The sequence below is a fragment of the Stegodyphus dumicola genome, chromosome 3, assembly GCF_044657685.1.
Source record: "Stegodyphus dumicola isolate Sdum_Otavi_A_Nest chromosome 3, ASM4465768v1".
NCBI lineage: Eukaryota > Metazoa > Arthropoda > Arachnida > Araneae > Eresidae > Stegodyphus > Stegodyphus dumicola.
The window spans coordinates 208,226,292-208,250,122 of record NC_140770.1 but is presented as its reverse complement, the minus strand read 5'-3'; the positions used below and the strand labels follow the sequence as shown (position 1 = coordinate 208,250,122).

The following is a 23,831-nucleotide window of genomic DNA, read 5'->3' as shown; positions in this document are numbered from 1 at the left end:
CGAAATCACCTATTTGGCGATAAGCCACGGACAGAGAGAGAACATTCTATGATGAATTCTTATCGATTTACCCCAGAATGTGCTCGAAGGCAGGTCAAAAGCTATATAAACCCTGTTTTGAATTATTCTCTGCCATTATTTTACGAATTGCCATTATTTTACATGGAAAAATTTACTTACAGCTATTTACAATTTGTTTGCTAACAGAACATTCATCATTTTTCTATCGTTGCTACTATATCTCAATCAAATAATCCGCAAAGAGGTAAGAAAATTAAACATAAAATAAAAAAGATGCGCCCTCTCTTAGCCAGCAACATAACACTGTAACACCTTGCCTGTACGCGGAGTAGTAGCGTATCGTCGAGTTTTATCTTGAGAGTGTTGGACTCCGAGAGCGATCGACCGAGTTGAGAGCTGTACTTTAGTGTTTCGCCGTGAAGCTGTCTTTACCATTATAGACCGAAGGCCGTGCTGCTGATTGTTTTAGCGTGTTTGTCGTAGTTTTCCGACGACAGTGATTTTGAAACTGTCCTGTGTAATAATGGCTACAAAAACTGTGTTTTGACTCTTCATCAAGTGCTGCCACCAGTCACCCTAAATCCACGAACCCGTAGAATGCAACACTATTAAGTGGCAAATCTTTCTTCAAATTCTTAAATAATCATTTCTCTTACTGAAAAACATACAAGCATATTGAAGTGGTCCTTTAAGGAGAGAAAGAAATTAAGCTGAAAGAAATTAAGCTTTTCAAAGAGATTTATGATTGTTGCAGGTTTTCACAGAACGACATATTAAAAATAAAGAGAGTGGTAAAAATGTTAAGATGAATTCGAAACATTATCAGGAATATATTTTATACCGAATTTTAAAATATGAAACATTTTCTATTTACCAAACTGCCATCAATCAGTAGATAAAGCAACAAGCCACACATGAAAATCCACTGTTAATTTCCTGGGGAAAAAAGTGGAACAAGAAACATGTATCAAGGTCATAGCCTTAATTTATATCCCTGCTAAATCTCCTGATGTATCACCATGGATGTTTGGACTTTTAAAAAGCGGAGTGTCCAAATGTTGGTTTACAACCCTCTTTGAACTTTCGAAAGCTTGAAGAGATTTATATTTATTTTAACTAACTACTTAAAGTTCCAGTTTAGACCTTTCCTGTAAGCCTTCATTCCCCTAATTGTCAGTGTCAGAATGGTTAAATGTTGTAGCGCGCGTGAACGAATGCAAATTTTCTATTTTGAAGGAAGTAGTTAAAAGCCGAGTTTCGGTAGGAGAAAGAGAGAGTTAGGCTTTAATCGCCATCGCTGCCGTAGGTACGCTGTAAGGATTATGTTAATTTTATTAACAGTTAAAGTTTAAGTTCCTTTCCTGTCAAATTCTTTACTTCAACTGACTACTTCCGGCAGAACGTAGTTTTGGAATCCTGCTGAATATTTAATGAGGAGGAGCGGTATTTAAATCACGAAGTTACTTACAGAGTGAGAGAGAATCAGAGTTTCTGATTTACGCGCGTCTGCCTCTTTTGGTCACTCTCACTCTCAAAGCTGTTATTACACTCAGCCGTACTCAGGCCCTTGCTAAGCTTCGCAGTCAAATAAGTTAAGGGGCCAACTCGATTTGAATCTTGATAGCTTCAGCTGCATTTCTTTAGTTAATCCTAGTTTTAGTTTAATTCTTAGTCTCTTAAGTTCAAGCCCAAGTAAGGGCTTTGTTTGTGCACTCCCAGGCGGAGTTTTGGTAAATCTTATTGGAATAATAAAGGGTTAGTTACCCTTCTATCTTGTTGTTTCTTGTCACCGAACTTATGCGATTATTCACTTATCAGTTCTTAAGATTCTTCACTTCCAGCATTAACTTAGAATTACAAAGTGAGGAACTCTACAACGTTTACTTATTGCTGGTTCAAGTGGCTTAATTGCATTGCTTTGCTTCCACTAACGTAGAAGGGGGTTTAAGTTACGGGTACTCGCTGAGCCCTGTAGGCTAGTTTTATCACTTGTGTTGACACTCGTGTTATCACTCGTGTTTATCACTCGTGTTGACGCATTGTAAATTTTAAAGAGTTAATAAAGGGTACTTTAACCCTGCTCCTGTGTAGTTTCCTGCTACTCCAATATACAGACAGAAGTTCATCCACTGGACTCTACAAGCTGTTCAAGAGGAATGAGATAAAATACATCTTTCGATTTTACAAAAAAAAAAAAAAAAAAAAAAAAAAAAACCTTCATTGTTTTGGAAATTACGGTGTAGAAAGATAATAAAAAATAAGGGTTATCAATTAGAATATTTAAAACACAAAAATTTTTAAGTAAAGTATTTCTGTAAATATAATGAAAATTGTCTAAAAAGTGTGCTAAAAGCCTCTCTATATTTACAAATTACTTACTGTTTTTTTTTTGTTTTGTTTTTGTTTTACGAACAATAATTTTATCTCATTTGCAAGCAGTGAAAAGCATTAATTAACAGAACACTGTTAATGTAACATATTGAGTTTAACTAGCCAACCAGCCATAATTTTCCATTAATTAACAAAGTACTATCAACAGAGTTATAGAAACTTCAATTAAATCAATTAATATGTAATTAAGTTGCTGATACATGACTTTAATTATCAGTTAAATTTATTAATTATTTAAGAAATATTAGCTTACGTGAAATGTTAAATAAAATGTTTTTAAGCGCATATATTATCTTCCATTTAAATACGAAATGCTGATCAGTATTTTTATGTATATTTAAACGCAACGATTGAAGAGAAAAATATCTCATAGTTAAAAACATTTCTCCCGCTGCTTTCCGATAAAATCTTTCTTCTTGACAAGGGACATTTCTCACAGTTAAAGCGTTATTTATACCCAGGGGTTTCTTTTCAAATATAAATAAAATGAAATATATTTCATTTATCACAATTCATGGTTCTTTATAAATTATTGTCGGAGAGCGAATTCTATTCAAAGATTTTGCTTTAGAGATGCGAACTTTTTGTGTCGGATGTCGTTACGCGGTGCCACAGCATTCCATTAATGGATATGTTTAGCATATTTATGATATCAGGAACCTTTTTTACTCTTTGCTGGTGAAATGGCCGAGTCATAAATTTTACGACAATCGGAAATTTTTGCAAAAATGTAGTTTCAATAACCTTAAGTTACAGTGATATCTGAGAAATAAAAAAAGTTTAAACGAACTTCTGCACTTATTGTACCTAAACTTCTCTATTTAAAAACTAGTCAGTATGGATGCAGCTATATATTTACATTTAGATAAGATAAAAGCAAATAAGTGACTTATTTGCTTTTGGGTCCTAACGGCTAATAAATTCTATTTGACAAACATTACTGTGGTGAGTGATCATAAATTTTGCCTTAAATTCAAACACTCAGATCGTAAAGTAGTCTTGCAAAGTATAATGCTCTACTTATATAGTCCAAACGAATAAAAAAGAATACTATATTAAGTTTCAGGTTTTTGAATAACTTACAACAATATCTAAGAAATAATCTCTCAGATCTCTTTAAATCACGATGTTTCGAATATACCATTGATCGTGCAGGATACATTACAATTTGCAATGAATGGCTTATAGAAGTGGTTTCAAACTGGGGCCCCACAGATCGCATGCAGCCCTCGAAGCTTTTAGCTCGAAGCTCGAATTTATGGGGCTCGCGTTTATATTTCCCGTAAATGAATTAACATTATTATCCCATTTACATTATTTTCATTACCACTAAAACGAATGTGAGTACGCTCCAGAAAATCTACAAATTAAGCTAATTTGTTTATATTGTAGAGACATTACGTATTTTTGGAAGCAGGGAAGATGAAAAATGAGCAACGCCTTTCCCGGGAATGGAACCACGGACCTCTAGAATACGCGCCCAGAATGCAGACCACCACTACAACAAAGGCATTCTAGGAAGGCGGGAGAAATACCTTATAACATTATCATATAAATCAGAGATCTTCAGATATAAATTGAGCAAACTTTTTTTGTAATTTTCAAAAGATAAATGCTTTCTCTCAGTTACGAAATTTTGCACTAAGCGCGATCTCTTTATTTGGAAGTTTATTTATATGTGAATGGTTTTTATTTTCGCAACTGAAATTTAATAGGTCTAAAATACTAGCTAGATTAAAGTCAATGAGCATCTACAATTTGTGATGAAGATAGTTTCTAATAATTTTCTCCAAACTGTATCAAAATCGAAACGCCAACCGTTGTTGTAGCTGAAAATTGCAGTGAAAAATACAGAAGTTCATAACTATTTACAAACAAATATATGTGTCTTTTTTGTATACGTCCAAGACGAATTTTGTAAATAAAAGAAAAAATAGATTGCCATTATTAATTATCAAGTTTGCTATCACTTGGAAAAGTTTCGTAATTTTTATCTTTAGTTTAAATTAAAAGTAAATTATTTATTGGTCTATTAAACTCTCAGCTGCTTTTAGATAGAGCAATCGACCCTTAGTATTTAAAGTACAAATGCAATTTTATAGATTCACATGCCTAATGTATTTTTGTTTTTATATCTGCTTTTATGTAATATGTATTATTGCATTGTAACACTTTTTTTTTTGTAAACTGTATTAGTTCAACAGAGCATCAGAAACTATTTTGTCTGTCATCCTGAACCTAGGCATATATGGTTCTCTTCGCTAGAATGAGGTTCAGTTCCATGCGGCTTTCACGCTAGGGCCGGAAGTCATCCTGGCGGTGTAAAGGCCCACGTGTAATTTGGGTTTGAGATCTATCTTTTAAGGAACACCTTATAACAAATTCACTTGAATGAGCAACTGCTGAAGTTATTGAAACTACTTTCATATAGTGAGTGCACCTTGTATCTTATTTCTTCATTGCAGATATTTTTATCTGAATTTTACTGTTAGAAGTGGAAGTAGTAGGTAGTAGAAATCTATTAACTGTAATTTATTCTAAGGTCTCTATTAGTTTATAGATTTTCATTAAATAGCATACTAACTAAGATTGAAGTTAACGCCCTGTTAAAACTGCCCCATAGAAACCAGTAAAACTTTTTATGGGTACCAATAAAATTTTATGGGTTTCTATTGACTTTTACTGGTTTCTGTTTGTCTCTGTGGGTTTTTCTTATTAGTTTCAAAATGACCCATAGAAATCAGTAAAACATTCTACTTGTACCTATAGAATTTTTGTGGGTCTCTACTGACTTTTACTGGTTTCTATTGATCTCTGTGGGTTTTTCTTACTGGTATCAGTTGACACTCATACAACCAACATCAATGTCAGAACTTTCTACTGGTTTGTACTGGTTTATATTGACGTTTACTGGTTTTCTTACTGGTATCAGTATAATAATAAATCTTCTGTTGGTTTATATGGGTTTATGCTAGTTTTCTACCTGACGTTAATAGAATTCCTGTAAACAATAAAATTAATAGAATGAAAATATGATGTCTTTAAGACCATCAGAGTAACCTGGAAACGCAGGCGGTCGTTTAGAGAGAATTTTTACTAAATATGCTTATTTATTTTATTTTTAAAACCCTTTTGTCGGAAACAATAACAGTAATCATATACACCACACAAAACGAGGTCTCTGTAAGGCGACCAGCAGCAAATAAAAGTGCATCTTTGCAAGTGATCGCCTTAGAGAGGTGTTGCTCAATACCAATATATACTAATATTCTCATAAATAGGTCTATCTTTTAGAGGTGGTCGTCTTAGGGAAGTTGTCTCTACGAAATGAATCTCTCTAAGGCGACCAGCCACACTTGCAAAATCTTCTTTGTGAATGGTCGTCTTACAGAGGGAATGTTCAATACCAAAATATACTTATGTTTTCAGAAATACTGGTTTCTTTCAAAGGCGGTCATCTTAGGGAGGTGGTTTTTGCCACGAGTTGTTTCTCTGAATAGATACGCACTTACATTTCTGATATTACAAATAAAGTAATCAACCAACATCTGTTTAATCAACCAACATCCAGTATCAACCAACATCTGTTTAACGCGGCCACGTTCATTCACAATCGCAAAACTATTTTCTCCGTGTTACGTGAAGAAAACAAAATCCCCTCCCTCCCCCGCTACCTCCATGAGAAGAATTTTCCCAAACCAAACAAGCAATATGGCGCCGTTCTGTTAGTGTTGTTATGCGATGTTTGTGTTATGATCGTGGCAGATAGTAAGCTGTAGTAATGCAATAAATAATTTACTCTGATTTACTATATTACAAATTTTACTGTTTAGATATTAAAAGTAAATAATAAAATACCAGTATTGAGTGTGAATATGAAAGCAAATGCCACTAAAGCCATGCGCGTGTAATCGTGTCTAGTGTTTGAGAGAACTTTGCTGATATCTGATTAGTTCTGAAATGGATTTTCCATCTTTACTTTTATCCTAAAAAGCAATGTGCTTAAAAACTGAAAAAGTGATAATTTCAGACTTGATAATTTGGCTCAATGTGTTTACATGAGCTGCACAGATATAGTTTTTGCACTGTATCTAAAACTGTATTTTTGAAAATTTGTTTTTTCGATTACAGTTTAGAAATAATTTTTAAAGCTTGTTCATGTAGATGCTTTTGAATATTATGTACTAATAAATTTGAGCATACCTGACTTAAAAATGATCTTGCATGATTCAATTTTCAATTTTTCGACTAATGTGATATGGCCGAGCAAAAAGGAATGTTTTTTTATGTCTTAAAAAATGCACTAATTATATTTCGCGTGCAAAAAAAGGTAAGTTTTATTAATGAAGTAAACATTGAAATATTTAATGTGTTTATTACTTATTGAATGGGGTAGACAAGACATACAAGCTTAAGGAATCTTTTTCCCACTACTAAAATTATGTGAAAATTTATCATTGTTTCTTCTTCTTGGTCTATTTTTCTTTACAAGTATGAGACTAGAACCACATTGTTACATTAAAAATTTTGTGCTATTTTGTTAAAAAGCATATAATCAATTTTATGCATATTTTAATTTTCATGATTATTAGCTTGAAGAAAATTTGAAATGGTTTTTTTCATAAATTGCTTTTGAAATAGAAATGGATTTGTGAATAATTGTTAGAGTTTATGTAATATTAAATGTGCTAGTCTTGGGAGTATAAAAAAATGAATTATTTGAAAACAATTACGTTAAGTGAAACCTCATATAGTGGTTATTTTCTTAAATGACCACCTCTGACAGTGACACATATGTCAGGAACATAATTAAATAACAGTACTTAAATCACTGATAGTTTTTTGTAAGGTAAATGATTTAGGTGTAGTAATTTTTATGTGGGTATGAATTTTGCAAAAGTAATTGAAAGTTTTTACAAGACAATTAAACAGACAAAGAAAAAAACGAAAACGTTTCGGCACATTCTTTTTATAATAGAAACGTTCATTTTACTTGCTTTGCAGGTAATGCTGTCATTTCGTCCGAAACTTATTTAAAATTTTCACATTGTTCTATGTCTTAAAATTAGAAATTAAAGTTGATGACCTAAAACTGCAATATTAAATATTACAGTACAAGGGGGGAAATTGACAGTTTCACACACGCGTGTGTCAGATTTCCGCAATGCTTATGGGGTCCCACAAAGTTTTCGTAAATATTATGGGGTCCTGCGGGTCGCGAAAGAATCTCAGTGATAAAAAGGGATCACGACTGAAAAAAGTTTAAAAACCCTAATTCTACCTCTACTCTAAACACTATGTCGACCACTTCTTTACAATTATTATTGTAAAGAAGTGGTCGACATAGTGTTTGCATATTACTATTTCTTCACTGTATTATCTTCTAGAATTCATCCTTTCTTCCACGCAAAGCATCTATGTACGTGCGTGTCGTAATAAGCTACAGGGTGATGCTATCAGTCGTAATGGGATAGCAAGTATGCTGAATTTGAACTCTTTGTTAAGTTTCTAATTTGCAAGTCCCTTATTCTTTTCGCTTGCTTAATATTTTAACTTGTAATAGTGTTTGTCTTCCTGGAAATTAGGGTTTTGTCTAGCTTTGTTTAAATTTGGTTTAGTGCATTGTAGGTACTTAAAATTTAAGCAAAGGCTAGAAAGTACCATTTCTGGGCAATACATTTTTCATTAGGTATCAAATTGTTAAACAAGCCGATGTGATTAAATGCCATTGTTTAATTTCTCAATTCAACTGAAATACAAATATATGCAATGAGAATACATTACTATATGTATATATTTATAATCAAATCAATAATATATATATAAGCAAAGTCATGATTCGTAACCATCAAATGATATGTATACATATATATGTGCGTGTGTGTAACAGATTCTATAGTCAAATGCAGGCTGTTGAATCCGTAATAAACAGCAAGAATTTTGATGGCTTAGAGATGTTGAAGCTCCAATCCACAATAAATAAGAAATTTGGCAGTAGAGGTAGATTTAATTCAACTTTTATTTCAGCAAATATGTTGCAGCTACAAACAAGTTGGCACATTATTTATGCCTATTCCAAAAGTTTACATTTTTGATAAATTTTTAGTAAGAAAGAAGGAGCAGATAGTCTGCAGTCCAGCTAGGCCAAAGCGTAGAAAGCAAGTGCGTTATGTTGAGGGTGAAATCTTAATTCAGACTGAGTTAGACTGAGTTATCAATGCATTTTTATTTGATAATTAATACCACTGTAAAATTACTATCGGCTGTTTGAGTTTTACTTCCATTTATAACATCAGAATTATATAAGAGGCATATGATACGTATTAATCTCGAAATCACGCAGTGCAGAGAGATTACTATTTTCAGAGTAGAGAAGGAAAATTAATTTTACGCTGTTAATTTAATCTTTTACATATACTTTGTTTTTCTTACATATATATATATGTACATATATCATTCGATGGCCGTGAATTATGACTTTGATTATTATCTTTCTATTATTTTCAAAATTATATAAAGGAAGTTTAAAATTTTGTAAATAGAATTTATACAAATATTTTGTAATATACTTATAAGTACTGACATGCATTGAGAAGGACATTAGTATATATATACTTCTAGATATTTTAAAAATTTTATGAAGTTATGAAGTTACACAATATCTAAATTTTTTTCTGTATCCAAAGGTTTTCTCGTTCCGGGAAGCATCGTGATGTAATGCTTCAGTCTCTTATTCCCCTTGCTCCACTTACGTTTCCTAGAAAGTTTTACTAACAGAAATCCTGTATAACCACCGCAGTATCGTAGGCGAAAGTCGGCACTCGCAGCAGTGAGCTGTAGTTCGTAAGAATGTGTGATTATATTGAAACACAGTGAACTTCCTCCTATAGGCGATAACCTTCTGAAATGACTAATATTAAAAAATAAACATCGATATTGAACATTATGAGTTTAATACAACTACTTTTACAGAAGCTAAAAATCATCTGGAGTCATGGGTAGTCGTCTTAGAAAGGGTTCACTGTATGTGTTGCGATATACTGAGTTTTAAATTGCACATCCTTTTCTCATCAGAAACTTTTAGTAAAAGCTCGCATCATATTCATCATTCACCAATTTGAGATTGGCAGAGAAAAATTTAAATTCGAAGGCCAAAAAAAATTGAAGTTTTAAAAACTGCATACCTGGTGGTTTTGAGTAATTTTTTCCTCTTTTTTTTTATTTAGGGGTTCCAGTATATCACACGTCTTTCAAAGGACACTGTTGCTACACTGCTGTGCACCCCTTCTATAATACAAAATTATGGACTAAAAGAATTAGTCACTCATCACGCAGTCTGGATTCTCAGTAACAGATCTACAGTCCGATTTTGCCTGGCTCTCAAGACAGAAACTCTTTAGCAAAATGCGGCGCAAAATCCTATATTTCCCTCTTTATAATTTTCTGTCTGGTTGCTTACATAGATCTATGCCTATGCATTTAAAAATTAATTGTGTGTTCCTAATTAAAATTATTCTTTTCATGAAAAAAAAATGGATTACGGATTTGAATTGAGCAACAAAAATAATTTTTGATTCCGGTGACAAAAAAGAAAAATTCATGAATTTGAATAACACAAAATGATTAATGTAAGCTTTTAAAATAATTTACAAGTGCCATCAATCAATTAAGAAGACAATTTTATTCTAATTTAATTTTATATATATGCATTTTATATATATACTTACATACATTTTAATATATGTAAGTTTTTTTTCATTAAGCGTGATTTCAATCCTTTCACGTAAGGTATTAATTATGAATATTTTTACTTCCTTGTACGAAGTAAAAAGGAAGTATTGTAATCGCGAAAAGTTTCAGGGAGAATATTTCAACGAAAATATCCATTTTGACCGCTATCGAATGCAATTTAACGATGTTTTTGCGTGATATCGGTACGTAAGGACAGAATAAAAGACTCGTTTCCTGCAAAAAAAAATATAAAACTGCTTTAAAATTAATTCTGAAGAGAATTTTTTGTGGCATCTGTACGAACGTATGTACACTGCTCAAAAAAAATGGGACAGTCCTATATCTCCCGATCTACTGGGCCGATTGACAAAATTCAAATTGCGTTCTTCATGTCTCGAAAGCGCGACTTAGGATATATATTAGATTTATATATATCACTATTCTAACATACGTATTTTGACACAAAATCGGACTTTTTCTGAAATAACATACCAATTTTTTTACATATTTCGATTCTACGACTCAAATTATGCCAGAATACCAAGTTTTGTAAAAATCGTACGAGTAGTTTTTGAAATATTAGCTCTCAAAATTTTAGCTCCTCAATGTTAATTGAATTTGGCAAATATTTATTTATATCTCTTTTTTTATTAAACTTTTTTGATTTTTTCTCTGACATTTCGAAATTTAGGTTCATTCCAAATAAAATTTACCCATTTTTTGTGTTTTATTTTTTAAATTTCTATTTTTAAATAATTTTTATAAATTTTTCGAAAAAAATTTTGAATTATAACCTATAAAATTTTTACCATCATCTTAAAGTAGGTATATTTTTAAGCATATCTGCAAAAAATTAGACTTTTTTATTCAAAATTTTCTAAGATATACACAAATTTACATATTTTCGGGTTTTAAAATTTGGCATCTTTTTTTTTTTTTTTTTTTTTTTTTTTTGAGCGATAATAACGCCAAATGTGGTCTATGGATTTTTGTTGCACTGTATTGCCACAGCTATTTTTAACCTTAAATTTCAAGTAAAATTTTACGGAGAATTAATTATATGACATTTTTTCCCTCAATGATGCGTAATAAATATTTATTAATACTATATGAAAAGCTATTTTTTAAATAAATTTTTTAATATTTTTTAAATTTTCTCTCTATCTTTTTTTTTTTTTTTTTTTTTTTTAAATAAAAGTAAATTTTTACCTTCGGCGTTTTATCGTCTGCTACTTTACTTCGTTTAAATCGAATTGTCTAAAACTGAGAATTTTCGTTTGATGTTTACTTGAATTTTATGACATTAACTGCACAATTTATTTCTAAACAAACTGATGCTTTTGAAGTGGCTGAAAGAGCGGCTGGTACTATCATCCATATTTTTAAAGCACAGTATATTTTTATAGAAACATAAGATTTAGAATAATCATTTTTATAAAAGTCAAATTATGATATAAATATACAACCCTCTAGAGACTGAATTAATGGAAGTTCAATGGTTATGTAGAAATGATCTGCAGCTACTTAATCGCTGGATAAGTCAGCAGATTCCGTGGACAAGTAAGAATATATAAACGACACCCAACATTCTGAATTCAATTAACAACGAGGATACGATGTTTATTAAATGAATTCAAGAAGTTTTAAAACATAAAAAATCAACTCATTTTTTATCCTAAAATGTATTTTTGTGCGTAGCGTATTTTCATTATTCTAATTTAAAATTCTAATAATTCTTATAATTCTAATTTAGAATGTAATTGTCAAGAACTGATTGCTAATCATCAGTAATATAATAAGTAATTATTACGGTTATTAATAAATCCTTCTTATAAAGTAATTGCAAATATTTCGAAAAACTTTCTGTCTAAATGCAAATATATTTCTGTGCAGATATTTTAAATTTTATATTAATCAAGATTGCACATGATATTATTTATTTGCACTTCAATTCTTAACGTCAGTTCTAGTAGAAGTTACAAATCAATTATATTTAATTAAGGATTAGATTGGATTGGATTGGATTCTTTAAATATGGCAAAGCACACGAGGGCTATCTGCCTAAAGGGAGGGATGCCTTCGTGGAGGACTTTCTAAGGGAAACTGGCTCGTATACACGTTACACATCGGGAAAACCACGATAACACCCATGCAACCAGCCTGTTCGCGGGATTCGAACCTCGGACCGAACTACCAGTGAACAGCGTCTTTACCGCTCGGCCGTTTGTGGGCCTTTATGAAATGGAAGGCGATAACTTTATTTAAAACGATTGTCAGAAATACCAAAATGTTTCGAAAAGTTGGATACTTTTTAATATACTTTCAGAATGCTTAAAGAAAAAGAGAAGAAAAATAAACTTTTTCGTAAAATTTAGTATTTGTATTTTTTTAATTTAAAACTTTTCAATGTTATGATATTTGATTCTTGCGATTTCAAAAATAAAATATTTGACTAAAATATGAATAACATTTTAAGAAACCAAATGTAGGATAAAATTGTGTAAAGCAATGGGCACAATGATAAAACTGTTTAAAGCAGTGTATGCAAGTCATCCTAAGTTAAAATGTCGGTTATACATCTCTCTTATTTATATATAGCTTTTCTGAACGGAACATTGAAAGGCGTGTAAAACTGTGCTTTACTGTATTTTCTCTTTTAATATAGCATGCAGTTTTCAAACTCATCGTAGTCTGGGTTACAAAGTATTCTTCCGAAAGAAACGCAGTTCAAATAAATAAAATCAAATTCTGGAAAATTGATATTAATAAATATATTTAAAATGCTCAGGTCGAAGGAATAAATAGAAAATTTTAAAACAATTATCTGAAGAGACAACGCAACACAAACAATTAAAATAAAAGTATAAAAATTTAAAAATTACCTAAAATAATAACTATGACGAAAAATATATATAAAGAAAACTATTTGAAAAAAAAAAAAAAATAAACGCTGCACTTTATTTACGCAGTTCGAATAGGTAAATAGAAATTTTTAAAACAGTTATTCGAAAAAAAAAAAAAAAAACGTGCAACTTAAACAATTAAAATGAAATTCGAAAAAGAAAAAAAATACTTAAAATAATAAGTTATAATTAAAAATATAATATAAAGAATATTATTTGGAAAAAAGGAACGATGGTGACTTTTTTTCCTCTCACGGGAAAGGAAACTAGGTTGCCATATATTAAGAAGTTCGCCAAGTGAAGTATTCTTGGCGCAAACTGACAAAAAAGTGCCAACATAAATTTGTGAATTTCTCCGTAAATTTCGCTCTAAATTTTACAAAATTTCATATTTAGGCGTAATTTGAGTCGTAGAATCGAAATATGTAAAAAAATTGGTATGTTATTTCAGAAAAAGTCCGATTTTGTGTCAAAATACCTATGTTAGAATAGTGCTATATATAAATCTAATATATATCCTAAGTCGCGCTTTTGAGACATGAAGAACGCAATTTTAATTTTGTCAATCGGCCCAGTAGATCGGGAGATATAGGACTGTCCCCCCCCCTTTTTTTTTTTTTTTTTTTTTTTTTTTTTTTTTTTTTTTTTGAGCAGTGTACATACGTACGTACGTATCTCGCATAACTCAAAAACCAGTAGCCTCAGAACGTTCAAATTTTGTATATAGGACTGCTATAACATGTAGATGTGCACCTCGTATTTTGGTTGCAATCGGCCGCACCAAATGTATATAAATATATTTATATATATATATCCACTCTGTTACCCGGCTCAGTGATCTCAGTTTCTTTACTCGTATATGTTTGTAAATTGTACATTTTTTGCTTTAAAAAGGATTGAATTATGTTGTTTTCATCTTCTGGTTAAGGTTTTTATGCCTTTAGTAAATCTGTATCCAATATTTTTAGAATTATCAACAATTTTAAAGTTGTTTAAGTGCCGCTAAGACTTTTTTTTTTTTAAGGCGGTCATTGATTGTTTACATTTGAAACAGCAGACTAGTGGATTTGTTGCCAATCTAGAGAAACTTAGCTTCTCAACAACAAAGATAACGCCTTCGTTTATTATTGCCAATTAAATCATGCTTAATCCTTACTGGAATTTTTTCGAAGAAATATGTGTTTAAGATTTACTTTGTAAAATTTAATATAGATATTTTGAGTTTTTATGTATTTTTGCCTTCTCGCGAAGTGAGAACTGAATTATATGAATGAGAAATACTCAATCGTCTGTGAAAAACTGTTCTTTTTTGTTTTGTTTGCTTAATTTCCTTTATAAATCATTCTAGCTTTATTATAGTATTTGAATATAACATGTGGCAACGATTAGATAATTCTGTTCTTTAAATGATATAAATTTTGTGCATAATGAGTTATAATATGAACGAAATATAATACTTTTAAGTGAATCTAGCGCCAGAGTGTCGCTATGGTAAACAAATACTAGAGTGAATTTTAAAGAATGCATTTATTCTATTGTGGTTTATGCGCTGTCGGCGAAGTAGATTTAATTCAATCCAATAAGTTTAAATGAAATGCAAGAAAAAATGCGTATAATTTAATATTCCGTACAAAGAAATCATGTGGTGTACACATGAGATTTTTTATAATTGCACCTAAATTCCAGTTTAAGATTTAGTAAACAATATGTTACAAATAAAGACAATGACTCTTATTTAAAATAACATACATTAAAAACTATATTGAAAAGGGAAATATATTCGCAAATTATGTTTAAAGAATTTAAAAGGAGTGGAATATATAATTTTATGTTAGAAGGAATCTTAGTGATATATATAAAATTGCTGTTATCAGATTATACTGCATTATTTTAAATTTTCAGTACTGACATGTATTATGGATTTAGACGTAAGGAAGAAAGTGTTATTTTGATCCTTTTTATTTAAACGGAATCCTAATTCAGTGTATAAAAGATATTAGTTTTCTAAAGAATAATATTCCATTACTATAATTTTCTGCGATACATTTCAATACGTATCACTTGTTAAAACATATCGTCCATCAGATAAAAAAGATATGCTCATTTCAATCTATTCCACTGTGGCAATAAACATAGCTTAAATAACAATATTTGATGCTAAATTAATTAATTTATTGCTTTAAAGTTTTTGTTTTTCTCCTAAATTTATTACATTTTATCACAAAATGATTTTCTTTTTAACACTTTGCTAATTTTTCCTAAACGTTAAAAGATTTATTTGTGTATTTTTAAGTTTTTCTTTAGCTTTTTATGTGATATTTTATTTTTAGAAGTATTGCGTAGCATCTAATATTAAACGAAATCTTTCGTACTTCTGAATTTGTCACTCATCACGCAGTTTAGACATCTGTATTACAATAAGAAAGAAACTGGTTGGAAATCTCTATAACTTCATTTTTATTATAATTGTATTGCTAATATAGTTAATAATAATTTTAATAGTAATAATTGTCTCATATTATTATCCAGCATATGACATACTTTTGAATTTTTATTCCTTGTATGGTTTCATTTGTTTATTGCATGTTTATCGCTGTTGTAATGACACTAAATGTATATTATTCATATGATATAGATTAAATTCCAAATTGTACTTAATATACAGGATTGCAAGTTTTCCCATCATATCAGAGAGCTAACATTTTTCATGATTACAGTGTTTCTTTAAAACATAAAAAAGAAACAAATAACACACTAGGGATTCGTCATATAGTCATTTTCTCTCAGATTTTTTTCACAGCAAGTAGATAAAAGAAGCTCATATAGCAATACACTATTTTAAAATGTTATTCTCTAACACATTCTTTCTTGTTATCAGTGAGAAGCGAGCTATCTTTTTTCTCCAGTGGCGGCGATATCTAACAGCTGCAATTATCTTGTCAACAAGAACCTTTCTTTTTGTTTTCATTCGTTCATCTTCTTTCCTCGTCATCTGCAGTAAAAGAAAGAAGAAAGTAAAAGAACAATGACGCACATTTGTTCCGTCCTTGCTTTTTGTGGATGTTAACCTCATAATGGCGACTAAACGCCAAAAAAGAAAACCAGCAATAAAAAGACCGTTTCTTCGTAGGTCCTCTTCAGCACCTACCACCGATCAATTAAGTCCGAATCTTTTCCTCCTTCTAACAAGGAGTTACGCAGCCGAACAGCATTGTTTTGTGTCTTTCAAAGGAATATTTAACTTAATTTGCTACTTAAGCATTTTTATGGGCTGGTTCAAGTGCCAGATTGAAGATAACGAAAAACAATGCTTCTCCGATTTTTGTGTGTCATAAAACTGTCAGCGACAGATGTGGACAGTCGGATTTGTAATAGATGAGTTTTTAAAGGAAGGTTAGCATGCTTTTCTATGAATAAAAGTTCTTATTTAATCTGTTCTCTAATAAGGAACTGATTATAGCATTTGAATGAAATACTTGGTCACATGGCCATATATACAACTGAAGTAATTGTTAACACAGATAAGTTAAACTACTCAATTAAAACAGTATTTCAGGTGTAATGGATTATTTAGCTGAATCGATGATTTTAAGCCAGTATGTAAAGTGCAATTCGGATTAATTGCAAAAGCATTTTGCACGTTCCGTTGTTTAAAAATAGTGGACTGTAAATTGACTTGATATTACTTCAGTATAGAACCCAAGAAACCTCAGAGTCATAATGTCGACCGAAACATCTTATTGACTTTCAAACAGTAAGTTAGCTGAGGAACGGCGAAGACCACACTGCAAACTCCGACTTCGGTAGCGGCTTACCAACACAAACACAGAATAACCTCTGCTTAGTTGAAACTCCAGTAATTCACAGCAGCCTCAAAGCTCTAAACGCGAGCTTTAAAAACCTAACAAATTTGCGTCTGCGCCGCTCCTCGGTACAAGAAGGAAATACAATTTACATAACATCGAACACATTTAATTTAAACTAAATTCGTTTACTAATTCATTATTACAAGTGTAAAGGTGTATGTAATAAAATTACTCAAGAATGTTTCCGTTTTTAACAGAGAGAGGCCATTTTACGGAAACTGCTTATTCTTTCTGATTTCCATGGAATTACTGGATTTTCATTTAGTGCAGATTAAAACACAGTTGAAAAATTTTAATGAAACTAAATAATTAATCCTAAATTTAACTTTTATTACTCTCTAGCGTACACTCTTCTTAGGTTTTAAAGGTTAATATTTCGGATGTAATGCAGTTAAATTATAAATTTCAATTCTTCATAAGAAATAAATATTACGAAAAGTTTCAGACAAATATTAAGTTTCAGTAATTCATTAATTCTCATAATGTATACTTGGAAGTGTGTGTATTTGTTTATTGAATATAGAAGGATAAAACTGCTGTTAAACTTCCCAGATTAAGCTAAAATTCAAACTTCCTTTCGAATTATTTTAATGCAAAAGCTGTATTCTTCCATCTTATTCAACTACTGCAGTAATCTGCTTGATGTCCTGTATTAATGCATCGTTAAACGAGCTATTCGTGTTTAAAAGTTCCTGGAATTTAAACATTGATAATAGTTATATCACTACGATTAAAATTCCTTTTTTTACATTTAAATTGGCAATATTTTTTTAATACACAACATGCGGGAACATATTTTTATGTTTTTTGCAGTCTATTACTAGATTTGCGGATCACGCAAAAGTATCTATTTATAGATTTTTTCTAGAGAGTGGATATCGTGTAAATACCACGTGTACAGTACAAAGTGTAACTACGATGTGTGTGTAGTATTGTAAGTATGTATGGTATTTGTGTGTATTGATTTATTGCGACTTCACAGAGTTAAAGATTTTTCACGAAATTCATGAAAAGACGCCCTCTACACGTGCGAGTCCACGGCGAAATATACCCTCCTACAATGTGTTAATAATGATACTTTTAGCGACACTGACCGAACGGCCGGGCTAGAATCCCGGAAGAGTCATGGATGTTTGTAAATGTATAGTGTCTGTGAGGTATGGAGGCACTCAAAATATGCGGTGAGCCGAAAGGCCTCTCGCGAGGTTGATGGTAGGGAAAGAGGAGTGGAAGATCTTCCGACACGTCCTCCCGCGGGTTGCTGTCTATTAAAATTGGGAGCGGAACTCAGCCCCCAATTTTAATAGAGAGCAACCAAGTCGTGCTGTTAGCTGTAATGATGTTCAAGGCTCTTGCGAACGACAAGCACAATCTTGCAGTACTTGCGAAGATGAATTTCGTGGGATTGTTCTGATGTTATTGTCAGATAAGTGAGATAAGTCACAACAACACAATGGTATTTTTTCAAAATGGCTGACCTTTTCGATTCTATGAGAAGATTACGTTTGATTGTTCTTTCAAATTACGATGCCTATCGACGCTAAAAGCCTAAAAACACGATTAAGTTTTTGATACGTATAAAGTTCTTTTATATGACAAGAATCACGTACGTTGTATAGATGTATAACTTATAAAATTTATAGCTTTTACACGAAACTTATACAATTTGCAGCAACATGATAAACTATAATTGAAATTATGTGGATAGAAAAGGATTTAGAACTTGGGTTATTTATGAAAAAAACCTCATCATTCAATTGTCAGAACAATGTATACTACTTAAAAATATGCTATAGTATTGTTAAAATTAAGGAATTACCCCCATGAACAAAATTAATGTTTTCTAATTATCTATAAATATTAAATACTAAGTGGGTGCACTAAAATCAATTTATTTTTTGATTTAAAGATTAGTAGTTTATCTGTAAAATCTTCTATCTTCTGTTAAAGCTCCTGCTTAAACTAAAACAACATTATTTTAAAGTAATAGGTTATCTTGGAATTGCTCAAACTTTGTGTAAAATGTTCTGAGCTTAAAAGCTTTTAAATGCATAAACACATGCTTTATTTGAAAAATTTAATTATTTTTTTCTTTTATCTTTGATTTGAAACGAAGCAAAAATTGCTTATTTTTACCCCAGAAGGGTTATTAGTCTAAAAATGGCATTTTGCTTCGGTTCACTACAAACGGCGTTTTAACTTATTGCCACCAAATATTATCTCCCTGCATTATATATAAAAAAAATTAAATAACAAAACAATAAAAAATCTGAAAGGTTTCAGATTTTAAATTACTTCCAAAGGGGCGTTTTTTTAACGTTTTGTGTGTTACCTTTATTTATTAAATATCATGTTCTTTGCACTTAAACCATGAAATTCAGTTCAATAACAATGTCGCAAAATAATTTTAAAATGAGCATATCTTCAGAATTTCCGATACACAGTTTCGTGCGCTGGAGATAAAATGTTTTGTTGCCATTGCTCGCTTTTAAATCGTTGAGTTTGTTACTCAAAAATTCGTTAAAGTTTTACGAATAAGAAATCGATAAAATAACAAATTCCAAATTTCATATTTGGTTTTCTACATGCCCATATTCATAGGAGGATTACAGCATTCAAATTTCGATGGATCTAGGTACCGTTGTTTTATCACAATGCGAGAAATATACCTACATTTAGGCAGATTTTTCATTATTTAATTTCTTCAAATATAATGCAGGATTCTAACATTCGGTGGCGACAGTTTGAAAAGTAAAACGGACATTTATAGTGATTCAACGCAAAATCGCAAAACGAAAACTATTGTCTTTCAGAGACAAAGCCCCTTTGGACTAAAAATATCTGCATGAATGTATGTACGTTGAAAAAACGACGTTACATAAAATGACGTTACATAGAGCCATCAAATTTTGAATGAAACATACACCCAAACATGGGCACCTGGAAGCCCGAATTTCGAATTTGTTTTATTTTTGTTTTCATATTTTGTAAAACTTTAATGAATTTTTCGTTAACAAACTCAACGATTTCAAAGCGAGGAATGGCAATACAGGGGAAAAAAATTTATCTCCAGCGCGCGAGACTGCCTGTCGGATATTCTAAAGATATGGTGTTTTCAAATATTCTGTGAAATTACTGTTATAGTTTTATAATTACAGTTTTATGTGGTTTAATTCAGAGGAACATGGTAACGATAAAAAAACGCCCCTTTGGGTGTAATATAAAATCTGAAAGCTTTCAGACTTTTTTTTCTTTGATACTGCATTAGCCAAGAAGGGCTATTAGTCTGGAAACTGTATTTCGCGTTGAATCACTATAAATGTCCGAATCGCTTTCAAATTGTTGCCATCAAATATTATCGCGCTGTATTATATTTAAATAAATTAAGTAATAAAGAAGCTGCATGCATATATGTATGTTTCTCGCACGGTGAAAAACCAACGGTACCTAGAGCCATCAAATTTTCGTTAACATATCCCTCCACTCGAATATGAGCGCCTGGAAGTCGAATTTGGAATTTGGTTTGTTATATATTTCATATTTTGTAAAACTTTACGAATCTTTAATTAAAAAACTCAATGATTTCATTGCGAGCAGTGGAATAAATAGAGAATAAAACGCTTTTATTTCCAGCGCGCGAGACTGTCTATCGGAACGTGTCTGTAAATGAAAAAAATCTGATGTGTTCACCACATGACTTCCTTGTACGGAATATTAAATTATACGCATTTTTTCTTGCATTTCATTTAAACTTATTGGATTGAATTAAATCTACTTCGCCGACAGCGCATAAATCACAATAGAATAAATGCATTCTTTAAAATTCATTCTAGTATTTGTTTACCATAGCGACACTCTGGCGCTAGATTCACTTAACAGTATTATATTTCGTTCATATTATATTTCATAATGCACAAAATTTATATCATTTAAAGAATAGAATTATCTAATCCTTGCCACATGTTCTATTTAAATACTATAATAAAGCTAGAATGATGTATAAAAGAAATTAAGCAAACAAAACAAAAAAGAAACATTTTTTCACAGACGATTGAGTATTTCTCATTTAATTAATTCAGTTCTCACTTTGCGAGAAGGCAAAAATACACTCAAAATATCTACTATATTAAAAATTACGAAGTAAATCTTAAACACTTATTTCCTCGAAAAAATTCCAGAAAGGATTAAGCATGATTTAATTGGCAATAATAAATGAAGGCGTTATCTTTGTTGCTGCGAATCTAAGTTTCTCTAGATTGGCAACAAATCCACTAGTCTGCTGTTTCAAATGTAAACAATCAATGGCCGCCATCAAAAAAAAAAAAAAAAATATGGCTTAGCGGCACTTAAACAATTTTAAAATTTGTGATAATTCTAAACAATATTGCATACAGATTTACTAAAGGCATAAAAACCTTAACCAGGAGATAAAAACAACATAATTCAATCATTTTTAAAGCAAAAAATGTACAATTTACAAACATGTAAGAGTAAAGAAACTGAGATCACTGAGCCGGGTAACAGAGTGGATATATATATAAATATATTTATATGCGTTTGGTGCGGCCGATTGCAACTAAAATACGAGGTGCACATCTAAATGTTATAACAGTCCTATATACAAAATTTCAATATTCTGAGGCTACTCGTTTTTGAGTTATGCGAGATACGTACGTACATACGTTCGTACAGATGCCACGAAAAATTCTCTTCGGTATTAATTTTAAAGCAGTTTTATAATTATTTTGGAGGAAACGAGTCTTTTATTCTGTCGTTACGCACAGATATCACGCAAAAACATTGTTAAATTGCATTCGATAGCGGTGAAAATGGATATTTTCTTTGAAATATGCTGCCTGAAACGTTTCGCGATTACAATACTTCCTTTTCACTTCGAACAAGGAAGTAAAAACGCTCATTTGGGGGTAATATAAAATCTGAAAACTTTCAGATTTTTATTTTATATTTTCCTTGCGAGAATCGAGTAGAGCTTCGGAATCAGCATTTTGAAATTCTGAAAATCGAAAAATATCTCTGTATTGTAAAGGGTCATTTTTTTTTCTTGTTTTTACTTTTTTGTACGAAGTAAAAAGGAAGTATTATAATCGCGAAAAGTTGTTTAAGGTGCCGCTAAGCGTTTTTTTTTTTTTTTTTTTTTTTTTTTTTTTATGGCGGCCATTGATTGTTTACATTTGAAACAGCAGACTAGTGGATTTGTTGCCAATCTAGAGAAACTTAGATTCGCAACAACAAAGATAACGCCTTCATTTATTATTGCCAATTAAATTATGCTTAATCCTTTCTGGAATTTTTTCGAGAAAATAAGTGTTTAAGATTTACTTAGTAATTTTTAATATATATATTTTGAGTTTTTATGTATTTTTGCCTTCTCGCGAAGTAAGAAATGAATTAATTAAATGGGAAATACTCAATCTTCTGTGAAAACTGTTTCTTTTTTGTTTTGTTTGCTTAATTTCTTTTATACATCATTCTAGCTTTATGGTAGTAATTGAATAGAACATGTGGCAACGATTAGATAATTCTGTTCTTTAAATGATATAACTTTTGTGCATTATGAGTTATAATATGAACGAAATATGATACTGTTAAGTGAATCTAGCGCCAGAGTGTCGCTATGGTAAACAAATACTAGAGTGAATTTTAAAGAATGCATTTATTCTATTGTGATTTATGCGCTGTCGGAGAAGCAGATTTAATTCAATCCAATAAGTTTAAATGAAATGCAAGAAAAAATGCGTATAATTTAATATTCCGTACAAGGAAGTCATGTGGTGTACACATCAGATTTTTTTCATTATTTATTCAGCACGTCATATTTACACGTAGATTCCACCTTTCATACTCATTTGCATACTCGCATATGGCTCGTGCGATATTTAAAGCTGAAACCTGAATAGTATTCCTTTATCTCCTTTTGTTTTACTACTACGAAGAAAAAAGTAATATTCTTATTTACTTTGAGTAAATTTTCTGAAATATATTATAAAATTCATTGAATTGAATATTAAGTAAAACTCTATTCAGAATTGATGTAAGAAAAGTTTTAATTCAAGACAAATAACACTAGATTAAAAACTGTTATGCACGTTTAAAAGAATACTTCTCTGTATCACATTATAGTAGACTCCCGATTATCCGCGCCTGCCGCACAAAGTTTTTTTTTTCTTTTTCTTTTTAACAAGCGTAAAGCAAAGAAAATAAAAATGTTCACGAAACTGAGCGAAACGTTAAATTTGCTAACATCGTGCTTATTTATAACAAAAATATCCCAGACCTTCTAGGAACCTTCGCCTCGGATAAGTAAGTGATTTCTTACTCACCCTTGTAGTGCCCGCTCCACCTCCCTCTCTCGTCTTAATCTTACTGACACGTCCACTTCCTCCCACTCGCCATTGTTAGTTTAAGCCTGATAGTGTTTGCGAACCGGTCGGAGTTACTTATTGTGTTCAGTGTTTGTGCTTTTTGGTTTTGTTTTTTCGTTACCGATTTAAAATGTCAGGAAAACGAAAGAAGTTTGTGTTGACGATTGTGCAAAAACTACGAGAATTAATTTCCAAAGTAGCAAACGGCGCTACAAGGCAGCAGATGGAATTGGATTACGGAATCGCGGAAACAACAATGTGTAAGATTCTAAAGCAAAAAGACAAACTGATGAACTTTGCATCAATGTCGGACAGTGCTTCCGCAATGAAAACGCGAAAAACTATGAAGGGTTCTACCTTTGATGAGCTAGACACGGCATTGACAGAGTGGTTAGCTGAAGTTCGAAAAGAGGGTACTCCTGTAAATGGTCCCATCATTGCGGCGAAGGCAAAAACCTTTTTTGAGTTGTTAGGCCTGAAAGGAAATTTTGATGCGTCTTCTGGCTGGCTGACTCGTTTTAAGCTGCGACATGGAA

General features: G+C 31.3%; 1 long non-coding RNA gene across 1 annotated transcript in view; it reads left to right on the top strand.

The window, feature by feature from the left end:
* The window catches only part of LOC118191300 (uncharacterized), a 94,039-nt gene extending 84,127 nt beyond the window's left edge, over nt 1-9,912 (top strand). Inside the window, exons 2-3 of the long non-coding RNA XR_015040050.1 lie at nt 4,609-4,842; nt 9,639-9,912. This is a non-coding gene — a long non-coding RNA (uncharacterized LOC118191300). The remainder of the gene's footprint in view (nt 1-4,608; nt 4,843-9,638) is intronic.
* Nucleotides 9,913-23,831: the final 13,919 nt, after the last annotated feature.